This window comes from Castor canadensis, chromosome 11, assembly GCF_047511655.1.
Source record: "Castor canadensis chromosome 11, mCasCan1.hap1v2, whole genome shotgun sequence".
Taxonomy (NCBI): domain Eukaryota; kingdom Metazoa; phylum Chordata; class Mammalia; order Rodentia; family Castoridae; genus Castor; species Castor canadensis.
The window spans coordinates 108834851-108847207 of NC_133396.1; positions in this window are offsets into that span (position 1 = coordinate 108834851).

Here is a 12357-nt window from a genome sequence, read left to right on the forward strand (position 1 = left end):
TAAAACTAGAACTACCATATGTATAATCCACCAATCCCACTTTCTGAGTACATATCCAAAGGAAATAAAATTAGTATGCTGAGAACACATTTGCACTCCCATGTTTACTGCAGCATTTTTCACAATAGCCAACATATGAAAACAATATAATTGCTGGTGGATGAATGAATAAAAAAAGTGTATACCATGTATATATACAGAATGAAATTTTGTTCAAACTTTAAAAAGAAGGAAATCTTGCCATGTGCAACAACATGAATGAACCTGAAGGACATTAAACTAAGTGAAATAAGTTAGACACAGAAAGACAATTGCTACATGATCTCACTTTTGAGTGGAATCTTAAAAAGTTGAACTCACAGAAACAAAGCATAGAAAGGTAATTATCTGGAGTCAGAGGTGGAGGAAATGGAGAGATGTTGGACAAAGGTACAAACTTTCAGTTATAAGATGAATAACCTTTGCAGAACTAATGTACAGCATCATGATTACAGTGAATAGTAATGTATTCTATCTCGAAATTCACTAACAGAGTAGACCTTAAATATCCTACTACATCAAAAGTGGTAATTATGTAAATTGATAGATGTGATAAATTAGCTTTATCATGGTAATCGCTTCAAAATGTATACATATATCAATATCAGAACATTACGGTATACATCTTAAATATGTACAATTTATCACTTATACCTCAATAAAGCTGGAAAATTTAAAATTAAAACGGGAAGGAGATATGAGTGGACATTACCCAAAACAGATGCACAAATGGCCAATAAGCATATGAAAAAAACACTTTATGTCATTAGTCATAAGGGAAACACAAATCAAAGCATTAAGAGGTATTATTACACACCCACTAGAATGGCTATAATTGAAAACCTTGGCAATACCAAGTGCTAGTACTGCTGAGGGAAAGCAAAATGATATACTTTGAAAAATTGTATGGAGATTTCTTAAAATACTAAATATACTTCTATGAAAGTTATGAAAATCAAAATGGAGTTACTTGTGTTAACTCTAGCAAAAAATAAATTTTAAAAGCCGTAAGTTTATGAAGAAAGAGTTCACAAAGATGATCACCTTAATAGTCAGCTATCACAAAACACCTTAGAGTGTAATGGAAGGGGTTGAACAGACGAAAGTAAAGTATACCCACAGTGGGCATACATTGAGATACCCCTTTGAACATCAACTTAAATATTAATAATAAAAAACAGAACTGTAAAATACATACAGTGGGGGGTACAAGTGGGAAGGGGGAGGGTGGATGAAGGAGGTTAAGGTGATGGTATATAGGAGATGGACTTCATATAGTTATATAAAACAGAACTAAGAAACCTCTTGCAATTGCTTTAAGTGGGGTGGGGAGGAAGTTGAGGGGGAGAGATCATGGGGGTAATGTAACTAATATACAACATAAATCTAATCAGAACTGTCACTATGAATCCCCTCCTATATAATGAATATATCCTAAAAAAAAAAAAACACAACCTTATACAACAGTTACCACAACCTTAACCAAAATATGCTTCTGCAAGAACATCTGCCCATATGTTAAACCTCATACTGGTGCCACCTTGTTATTAACCCTTGTGGCCAAGGATTATTATTTCAAAATATCTTATGCAATTTTCGCCTTTAAAAACTTCTCTTTGCCTTATCCTCCTTGAGCATGTCCACCAGTTACTATGTGCATGTGTATTTCTAGCTCAATGCTCTGCTATCCCCCAAATAAATATTATCATTCTTTGGAGAGACTGATGCTTGACTCTATGACCTAGCAACTCTGCTCCTAGGTGAAATGAAAGCATATGTTCACATAAAGATTTTTACACAAATATTCATAGCAGTTTAAAAAATAATAGCCCCAAACTTGAAACAACCCAAATGTCCACCAACTGTTGAATGGATTAAGAAACTGTGGTATAGCTATGTCATGGAATACTCTTTAGCAAAGAAAAAAGAATGGGCTGATACATATGACATGGATGAATCTCAAAAATATTATGTTGGACCAAAAGAGGCCAGACAAAAAGCATACTATGGTTTTATTTATATGAAACTTACTGAAGACAAATCTAATCTATAAAAAAAAGAAAGTAGATCAGTAGTTGACTAGGGCTGAGAAAACTTTTGAATTGGCTAGAAGTCATTAAGAGAATAGTATATGGTAATGGAATTATTCTATACCAAGACTATGACAGTGGATATATGTTTTTGTTAAAACTCATAAAATTGTACACTTAAAATCACTGCACTTTATCATATGTAAACTATACTTCAATAAAGTTGATTTTTTTAAAGGCTTTTGTAAAATTTGATACACTAATTCTAAAATTTACATAGATGAGCAAAGAGTCAAAAGGGCAAGGATAATTTTAAGATAAATAAGGGTTATATAATCTCATTGGATATCAAAATATACTACAAAGTTACATTATTTAAGACAGTGTGGAATTGTAGGAACAAATAGAGCAGTGGAACTTCCAGAAATAGATGATGCATACTTTCATAGTGGTAGCTCTGCTTTCAATAAATGTTGCCAAAATAAGGAGTTTTTCATGGAAAAATATTGTGGCTCTATTTCATACCATACACAAAATTAATTCAAAGTAAATTAAAAATCTGTGGTAGATGAATTTTAAGAAACAATTTTTGCAGTACTGTGGTTTGAACTCAGGACCCCACCCTTGCTAGCAAGCAGTCTAACTACTTGAGCCTATCGCCAGGACTTTCTGCTTTAGTTATTTTTCAGATAGGGTCTCACACTTTTTCCAGGGCCAGCCTCAGTCCTCCTACCTAGCGTCCACATAGCTGGGATTGCAGAATTGAACCACCAAACCCAGCTTGTTTGTTGAAATGGGCTCTCGCTTTCTGCACAGGATGACCTCAGATGAGGATCCTCCCAATTTCCACTTCCTGAGTAGCTGGGATCATAGGAGTGAACCACCATGCCTAGCCAGTTTTCTAGGGTTTTTGTTCTTGTTTTTGTTTTTGTTGTTTTTAGTTTTTAAAGAGAATATAGGGAATATGATTGTGAATTCTATTCAAAGTTAAAAATTGATTTCGTAATCCAGAAACATATAAGCCACAAAGGAAAGACTCATGACTTTTTAATTCTAAATGTCTGTAAATCAAAAGAAACTCTCAAAAAGTAGACCACAGATTAAGATAAAAATGTTTGCAACACGTATAAAAAACAAATGACTGATAGCCAGATTATATAAAGAACTTATAAAAATAAAATTTTAAAAAAACAGCAAAATTTATTAAATAAATAACATAGACTTCAAACCTACATTGATCAAATGAGATAAAGAAGGACATTCCATAATAAAAGGGGAAATAGACCAAAAGGAAATAATAATTAACAACCTGTATGCACCATATGTCAACGCACCCAATTTCATCAAAAATACCCTGAAAGACCTAAAAGCATATATAAACGCCAACACAGTGGTTGTGGGAGACTTTAACACCCCATTATCATCAATAGATAGGTCATCCAAACAAAAAATCAATAAAGAAATCCAAGATCTAAAATATACAATAGATAAAATGGACCTAGTTGATGTCTACAGAACATTTCATCCAACTTCTACACAATATACATTCTTCTCAGCAGCCCATGGAACCTTCTCCAAAATAGATCATATCCCAGGGCACAAAGCAAGTCTCAGCAAATATAAGAAAATAGAAATATACCATGCATACTATCTGATCACAATGCAGTAAAAGTAGAACTCAACAACAAAAGAAAAGACAAAAAACATGCAAACAGCTGGAAACTAAATAACTCCTTACTTAATGAACAACGGATCATCGATGAAATAAAAGAGGAAATTAAAAAGTTCCTGGAAGTCAATGAAAATGAAAACACAACCTACCAGAACCTATGGGACACAGCTAAGGCAGTCCTGAAGGAAAGTTTATACCCATGAGTGAATATATTAAAAAGACTGAAAGATCCCAAATCAATGACCTAATGATACATCTTAAACTCCTAGAACAACAAGAACAAGCAAATCCCAAAACAAATAGAAGGAGAGAAATAATAAAAATAAGAGCTGAAATTAACGAAATAGAAACCAAAAAAACCATACAAAGAATTAATGAAACAAAAAGTTGGTTCTTTGAAAAAATAAACAAGATTGATAGACCCCTGGCAAACCTGACTAAAACGAGGAGAGAAAAAACCCAAATTAGTAGAACTAGAAATGCAAAAGGGGAGATAACAACAAACACCATGAAAGTCCAGGAAATCATCAGAGACTACTTTGAGAACCTATATTCAAATAAATTTGAAAATCTAAAAGAAATGGACAGATTTCTAGATACATATAATCATCCAAAACTGAACCAAGAAGAAATTAATCACCTGAATAGACCTATAACACAAAATGAAATTGAAGCAGGAATCAAGAGTCTCCCCAAAAAGAAAAGTCCAGGACCAGATGGATTCTCTGCTGACTTCTATCAGACCTTTAAAGAAGAACTGATACCAACCCTCCTGAAACTGTTCCACGAAATAGAAAGGGAAGGAAAACTGCCAAACACATTTTATGAAGCCAGTATTACATTTATCCCAAAACCAGGCAAAGACACTTCCAAAACGGAGAACTATAGGCCAATCTCCTTAATGAACACTGACACAAAAATCCTCAACAAAATAATGACAAACCGAATTCAACAACACATCAAAAATATTATTCACCACGACCAAGTAGGCTTCATCCCAGGGATGCAGGGGTGGTTCAACATACGAAAATCAATAAACGTAATAAACCGCATTAACAGAAGCAAAGACAAAAACCATTTGATCATCTCAATAGATGCAGAAAAAGCCTTTGATAAGATCCAACATCATTTCATGATAAAAGTTCTAAGAAAACTAGGAATAGAAGGAAAGTACCTCAACATTATAAAAGCTATATATGACAAACCTACAGCCAGCATTATACTTAATGGAGAAAAACTGAAACCATTCCCTCTAAAATCAGGAACCAGACAAGGATGCCCACTATCTCCACTCCTATTCAACATAGTACTGGAATTCCTAGCCAGAGCAATTAGGCAAGAAGAAGGAATAAAAGAAATACAAATAGGTACAGAAACTGTCAAAATATCCCTATTTGCAGACGACATGATCCTATACCTTAAAGACCCAAAAAACTCTACTCAGAAGCTTCTAGACATCATCAATAGCTATAGCAAGGTAGCAGGATATAAAATCAACATAGAAAAGTCATTAGCATTTCTATACACTAACAATGAGCAAACAGAAAAAGAATGTATGAAAACAATTCCATTTACAATAGCCTCAAAAAAAATCAAATACCTAGGTGTAAACCTAACAAAAGATGTGAAAAACCTCTACAAGGAAAACTATACACTTCTGAAGAAAGAGATTGAGGAAGACTATAGAAAGTGGCGAGATCTCCCATGCTCATGGATTGGTAGAATCAACATAGTAAAAATGTTGATACTCCCAAAAGTAATCTACATGTTTAATGCAATTCCCATCAAAATTCTAATGACATTCATTAAAGAGATTGAAAAATCTACTGTTAAATTTATATGGAAACACAAGAACCACGAATAGCCAAAGCAATACTCAGTCAAAAGAACAATGCAGGAGATATCACAATACCTGACTTCAAACTATATTCCAAAGCAATAACAATAAAAACAGCATGGTACTGGCACAAAAACAGACATGTAGACCAGTGGAACAGAATAGAGGACCCAGATATGAAGCCACACAACTATAACCAACTTGTCTGTGACAAAGGCGCTAAAAATATATGATGGAGAAATAGCAGCCTCTTCAACAAAAACTGCTGGGAAAACTGATTACCAGTCTGCAAAAAACTGAAACTAGATCCATGTATATCACCCTATAACAAGATTAACTCAAAATGGATCAAGGACCTTAATATCAGACCCCAAACTCTAAAGTTGGTACAGGAAAGAGTAGGAAATACTCTGGAGTTAATAGGTATAGGTAAGAACTTTCTCAACGAAACCCCAGCAGCACAGCAACTAAGAGATAGCATAGATAAATGGGACCTCATAAAGCTAAAAAGCTTCTGTTCATCAAAAGAAATGGTCTCTAAACTGAAGAGAACACCCACAGAGTGGGGGAAAATATTTGCCAGCTATACATCAAAGGACTGATAACTACAATATATAGGGAACTTAAAAAACTAAATTCTCCCAAAATTAATGAACAAATAAAGAATGGGCACGTGAACTAAACAGAACTTTCTCAAAAGAAGAAATTCAAATGGCCAAAAAAACACATAAAGAAATGCTCACCATCTCTAGCAATAAAGGAAATGCAAATTAAAACCACACTTAGATTCCACCTCACCCTTGTTAGAATAGCCATCATTAGCAACACCAATAACGACAGGTGTTGGCGAGGGTGCGGGGGAAAAGGAACCCTCTTACACTGTTGGTGGGAATATAAACTAGTACAACCACTCTGGAAAAAAATTTGGAGGCTACTTAAAAAGCTAAACATTGATCTACCATATGATCCAGCAATACCACTCTTGGGGATATACCCAAAAGACTGTGACACAGGTTACTCCAGAGGCACCTGCACACCCATGTTTATTGCAGCACTATTCACAATAGCCAAGTTATGGAAACAGCCAAGATGCCCCACCACTGACGAATGGATTAAGAAAATGTGGTATCTATACACAATGGAATTTTATGCAGCCATGAGGAAGAACGAAATGTTATCATTTGCTGGTAAATGGATGGAATTGGAGAACATCATTCTGAGTGAGGTTAGCCTAGCCCAAAAGACCAAAAATCGTATGTTCTCCCTCATATGTGGACATTAGATCAAGGGCAAACACAACAATGGGATTGGACTTTGAGCACATGATAAAAGCGAGAGCACACAAGGGAGGGGTAAGGATAGGTAAGACACCTAAAAAACTAGCTAGCATTTGTTGCCCTTAACGCAGAGAAACTAAAGCAGATACCTTAAAAGCAACTGAGGCCAATAGGAGAAGGGGACCAGAAACTAGAGAAAAGGTTAGATCAAAAAGAATTAACCTAGAAGGTAACACACACGCACAGGAAATTAATGTGAGTCAACTCCCTGTATAGCTATCCTTATCTCAACCAGTAAAAACCCTTGTTCCTTCCTATTATTGCTTATACTCTCTCTACAACAAAATTAGAAATAAGGGCAAAATAGTTTCTGCTGAGTATTGAGGGGGTGGGGAGGGGAGGGAGGGGGCGGAGTGGGTGGTAAGGGAGGGAGTGGTGGTAGGGGGGAGAAATGACCCAAGCCTTGTATGCACATATAAATAATAAAAGAAAATAAATAAATAAAATAAAATAAAATTGCCAGATAGAAATCTGAGCAGCCTACCAGCAATTCTGAAATGATGCTCAGGAAAACAGCTAATTAAAATATAATGAATTCATTTCATCCCCCCAGAGTAGTTCAAAACTAAAAATCAGGTAATATCTTGCAATGGGAATATATAAAGTTTAAACTAGAAACCACAACCACACAAGAGTCTGTAACAGAAAAATGCTGCAAAGAACCTAAAACTGTAATATATCCATACACTACAATGCTTCCCAGTAGTTAAAATTAATGAGCTATAGGTATATATCAACATGGACAAACTCCCAAAGTACAATATTGAGTGAAAAAGTTATAAAACATATATATATGGTACAATAGCATTTATAAAGTTTTACAATATACATGATAATACCTCTGTTTGTGGTTAATACCTATTGGTAAAAATAAAAATCAAGAACAATGAACACTGAATTCAGAATACTGGATACCTCTAGAGGGAGGGGAGAAAATGAAGCTGAAAAAGAATAAGACCAAAAGATTTCTTAAACAAGACAGTGTTTGTTATATTATTCCTTATACTTTATTTGTGAACTTCAAAATAATTTCAAAAAATAAAGAAGTACTAAGAGATCAAGGTTATAATGCTCATCAATGACTGCCCAAAGAGAAAGTGCTCTGACAATCTAGCCCACTGTCACATCTGGTCCAGCATGTTTTAATTTTTAAATTAATGTATCAGCACATCAGTGCCTGCTGATATTCAGTTGACTCACACAACAATCTGGTTCAGTCCTGAAACTCACCAGAGAGACTTTTGTAAAGTTTGTCTTCCCATAATTTTCCCAAAAGGAGAAAGCATTCACTAGCCAGATTAAAACAGACACTTAGTGTTTCTAACAATGCATTTCTGACTGTAAATTAGTAAAAATAGCATTCTGGCTTTCATACTTCAGTCCCTGATCAGATTAGTTACAATGAAACAGATTTCCTAAATCTGACCAACTATAGGGCACTGACATAAGTGCATTTCTAGGTCTTCCAGGATTAGGCAAGCCCAAACCCTGACTCTTTTTTTCAGACAACACCCCAAACTTACACTTTGCCTTCCAAATTTCAAGTGATAAGGAGCAAGAGAATTTTTCTAGTAAGAGAAAACAAACAAATTTCAAATAAATGCCTCATTGTATAGCTATTCAAGTTTTTCATAGTGTTTCTCTTCCTGTTACAACTACAGACTCTCAGGACCAAAATGGTACAGCTAAAAGAAAAGAAGACAAATGGGTAGTCTAAACATTTTATGCAAAACCTCACAGGATGTCAATATCCCATCCATAGGCTGAATCTCACTTCTGAAGATCAACAAAGTAAATTTTTTGTGTATATGCAGATGTGATCAAGCACTGGAAGACAGCTTCATACTAAGCAAAGTCTTAATGGTCCAATTTATTAACTATAAGATACATGCACTGAAAACAGGAACCAGTTGTTTATGATGGGATATTCTCTCTGATTGGATAAATTCATTGAAAAGATATAAAAAACTTTAGAGAAAAGAAATTTTATTCTCCAATGGTTTACTATCATGCTATGGTAGCCTGATAACTTTAATAGTTTTTCCATAAAGGGAAAGAATAATATAAAAGTAACATTTTTATTGAATACTTTATGAGCTTATTATTCAAGTAATGAGTAAGCTCATTACTTTATGAGCTTTATGCTTGACATAAATTATTCAATACATTATTTATCTCTTCATTTCATTCACATAGTAACCCCATAATTAGAAGTGTTACATTCATTTTATTTAAAAGGAAACAGACACTGAAAGGTTAAGTGACCTGCTTATATCAACAAAAAATTTTCACCCAAATCTGACTCTAAAACAAACATGTCTACTACATCATACTGTCTTCCACTTCAGTAATATTTCTTACTAAATAACTACAGTCATATATCTAGGACCAGCAGCTCTGTCTTCTGGACAATGGAAACATATTAACTAATACTCATCCTCTGACTCCTTTTCCTACCCTCACTGCAGTGACACTCACTGTCCTTGAGGGAGACTTGAGAAACCCTCACTCATGGGCAGTACACTCTCCAAGGGTGATCCCTGGTACAGATAACTCATGTCTTCACATTTAATTTATCTCATCAAAGTTAATGGTACCCATTAGCTTCAATTCCAGAGGGTGACATTTTTTACCTAGTCCTTAGCACATGACTTATTTGAAGTTCACATGGACTAATAGCTAACAACCACACACCAGCTCTGTATTCTTTTTTTAAAAAAATCCTATATCCAATTCCCCCTAACAGCTCAAATTTTCTTTCAGTCCTACTCCTCTGTCTACTCCAGAGCTCTCAAATTCCCCCAACCTGAGTGCTTAAGCACCCTGAAAGAACCCTGAGCAGCAGTACCTACCCTAGCTTATCCTATATACAAATTCTACCCAGAACATTCTACACACTGACAGACTTAAATCATCATGTAGACTGAGACACAGAGCTGTGACAAATCAGCTATTCTCTGACTTGGCAGACAGAAGAGGAACTCCATGTATTCATTATTAATATAATAATAATAATGATGATGATGAAATAGTATGTTCAGGAACCAAAGATACATATCAGAAATTGTGGCTGAAAAAGAAAGTTGGAGATGGGCTGTGAAAGGTTTCAGACTTTTATGAGTTAAGCAGAGAAGGGTACTGATAAAGGTGAATCAAAGTAAAAGGAAAAATGGTAAGGAGGGACTATTCTGATAAATAATGAACAAGTAATAAAAGGTATTTTATAAGGTTACAACAAAGCCATAGTGTATTGGCAAATAGTAGATAATATAGATCAATATCACTAAATAAAGAGCCCAGAAACAGATTTTTATACACATTTTTAATTGATATAGGGACTATCTGGTACATAGATAATATGTAAAACATTTATAAAAGTGCCTTGTCCACAATAATCATACAATAAATGTTAATGGCTATCTTTACTACTACTAATTTTTGCAATATTACAAATCAATAAAGAAGGATAAGGGATTCCAAGATGGCAGCTAGAGGGAGGAAGCAGAAAGCGTGCCTCCTAAAGTAAAATCTTGGAGAGACGCTGAAGATACACCTTACAGGCAAAACCACCAATAAGAGGCAAAACTTTGACCCCTCCAAACCTCCAGCCTGCGCAGAGCATCTCCACTTCACGTTAAATGGAGAAACCAGAAGGGCCCCGGGCCGCTGCCAGATGCCAGCACCCAGACGGCTTGGGAAGACGCAGACCACAAGGTGAGCAAAGCGGCACACGGTACTCCCACAGACAACCCTGGGCCAGATCAGCATGCCCCCTGGACAGACCAACCCCCATCCAGGGAAAAAAAAGAGAAACTGAGTAATAAGCAATAAGAACAATAAAGACCCATAGCAAAGAGGGTGGGGTGCCCTGAGCGCCAAACGGGGAAGAGGGAATCCCTCACAGAACTGAAAATAAACAAGCCAGGCCAGAGAAGGCAGGAGCACCAGCACACGTCCAACAATCAGGAGCAGGAAAGCTTGTAAAACCGGCGGTGGGAGGAAAACTCCACAGGAGAGGGGGGAAGACCCACTTCCCATGTGAGCTGTAAATAAACACGCCAGCCTGAGAAAGCAGGTGCAGTGTCACCTCCCCCACTGTGCTTGGAAAGGGGAAAGCTTGTAGCAGTGGCTCACGCACAGGAGAACTCTGAGTAAACAAAGCCTGCAGGGCCAGGGGAGTGCTAAGCTCACCCCTGAGATCTGCATAAATAAAGCCTCCAGCAACAGCAGGCTGACAGCAGCGGGCAGGCAAGCCACAGCCATAGATAGCCATTCACAGAACTGTCTCCAGACTCTTTTTTTTTTTCTTCACTCTCTCCCTACCTTTGATGAGACAACAACCAAACTATGCCTGCATGCTGAAAAACTTACTGAAACTGTATTGCATTTGAACTTGGGACACTTTGTGGGGTTTTTTTGTTTTCTTTTGTGCAGTTTTCTTTTATTTTATTTTTCCCCTTTGAAGAGATAACTACAGAACAACATATGAGGCACCATCTCCAGGATTGGAGGCTGAGGGACAAACACCAAAATTACTAAGACTGAAACTTTATTGCATTTGAACTTGGAGATTTTTTTATATTTTTTTTATTTATTTATTTTTTATTTTTATTTTTATTTTTTATTTTCAATCCTCTCTTTGTCTCTCTAATGCCTTTTCAGCTTACAGTTGATTAGTACACTGTCTCTCCCTGTTTATATCTTTGAAACTTTTTTGTTTGTTTCTTTGTATTGTTTTTTTCTACTTGTTTGTTTTTCCCTTTTCCTTTAACTTCTTTGCTTTCCATCTCCTCTCACCCTCCCATTCTAAATATCACTAATGCTATTGTTATAAGACAGAAAATACTTAGTTGAACAAAGTACAGGGACAATAACAACACCAAGGGCAATGAGGGAAAGACAGAAAAAACAGGGAAACCAGTATCCCCACAGCAAAAAATTAGTAAAGGACAGAGGGAAATGAAGAAAACAGATACTCAGATCCAGACTCCAACAAAATGAAGATAAACTATGCCAAATTACCCAATGAAGCCCACAGGAATAATCTAAAAGAAGAAATACTACAGGTAATCAATGAGAATTTTATAGAGATCATACTGGATATGGTCAACCAAAATGTACAGGAGACACTCAAAAAATTCCAAGACAACAAAAATAGAGAACTTGAAAAAGCAAAAGAAGAAATAAAATAAAACATAGAGGCACTATATAAACACCAAAGTGAAACAGAGAACACGATTAATAAAGAGATGAATGAACTCAGGACAGAAATAGACAACATTAAAGAGGAAACCTCCCAGGATATAGAAAACCTCAGAAAAAAGAACGAAACAGAACTGCAAAACAAAACAGAAGGCCAATCCAGCAGAATAGAACAAACAGAAGACAGAATCTAAGAACTTGAAGATGAAATGGTAATTAAAGGACAAACCAAAGAACTAT